The sequence below is a fragment of the Crocodylus porosus genome, unplaced genomic scaffold (assembly GCF_001723895.1).
Source record: "Crocodylus porosus isolate Cpor-Errol unplaced genomic scaffold, CroPor_comp1, whole genome shotgun sequence".
Classification (NCBI taxonomy): domain Eukaryota; kingdom Metazoa; phylum Chordata; order Crocodylia; family Crocodylidae; genus Crocodylus; species Crocodylus porosus.
Window position 1 is genome coordinate 62,259,421 of NW_017728907.1, and position 1,120 is coordinate 62,260,540.

Sequence of the window (1,120 nt, forward strand, 5' to 3'; positions counted from 1 at the left end):
CCCCAAGGTATCAGCACAGCCCCATGCTTCCCACTCCAGGTGGAAGCCACATGGTGCTGAAGCCGTGTGGGCGCAGGAAGGCAGGGAAATGGCTGGGGGTGGAGCAGGGTTGGGCTGCTCGGTCCTGCCAGCTCCCTATGGGTCCTGTCGTCTTTGACAGGCAGCCAGGAGCAAATAAATATTCATTTACTAAATTTTTTTAGGGGCCACGCAGGCCAGATGCGGTCCACAGGCCATATTTCACCCGCCCCTGCATTAGAGCCTACTCTTTTGCATAGATACTTCTTTTTGTTGTTTTTAAATGTCCCATAGAAAGGGACAGAGACAGCAGTGGGGTGGCAAGAAAAAAAAAAGTCAAGCAAGGAGGAATTACTTCTTATGTTCGTCTCAAATCTACCAGTCTTTTAAAGTATTATTTTTATATTTTGTTGTTCTACCAACCCAACAATTTATACTGAAAACTCAATACCTGCACCTGACTTGAAACAGTAAGTTGTATACAATTTAAGATTCTGATGTGAAAACTTACAGTAGATTATTTTTGATGGAACTCAGAGAAACTATTTATACCTTATATGAAGATTGTTATTGTGTTCAGTGTAGACTGTACTCTTATTATGGAGCACTCTCAAATTCTCATCAGTTATTCACTGAGTATTTTTCAGTTGCCTGAAACTTTACCAAACTAAGTGTTCATGGCAAGTATCTGCTGCAGGGCAAATTCTTTCACCATTTTTCAGAGCATGACATTCAAAAGAGGACTGCATTGTTTTGGACTGTTCTGGCCATGAAGACAGATGAGGACAGCTACTCTCTATGGATAATGGTTAAGCAAGGGTTTGAAAATCTACATGGCACCAAACGTGAGTTTTTAGCCATCCCCAATAAAAATGCAGTCAATTTGGCCACATCTTAATACTCCAGAATACTTAGACTCAGTAGAGTTGTACCTAGGACTGAATATTCCCAGTGCTTGTGCCCAGGCACAGTAAAGGAAGAAAGATGATCACCAGATCATTAGATGCAGGGGTAGCAGTGGATATAGTCTTCCTGGACTTCCAGAAGGCTTTTGACACCGTCTCTCACCCCGTTCTCATTAAGAAACTGGGGGGCTGTGGTG

The 1,120-nt window shown here is 42.9% G+C and overlaps 1 protein-coding gene across 1 annotated transcript in view; it reads right to left on the reverse strand.

Annotated features, from left to right (window-relative positions):
- The window catches only part of SERBP1 (SERPINE1 mRNA binding protein 1), a 30,883-nt gene that overhangs the window by 12,526 nt on the left and 17,237 nt on the right, over positions 1–1,120 (reverse strand).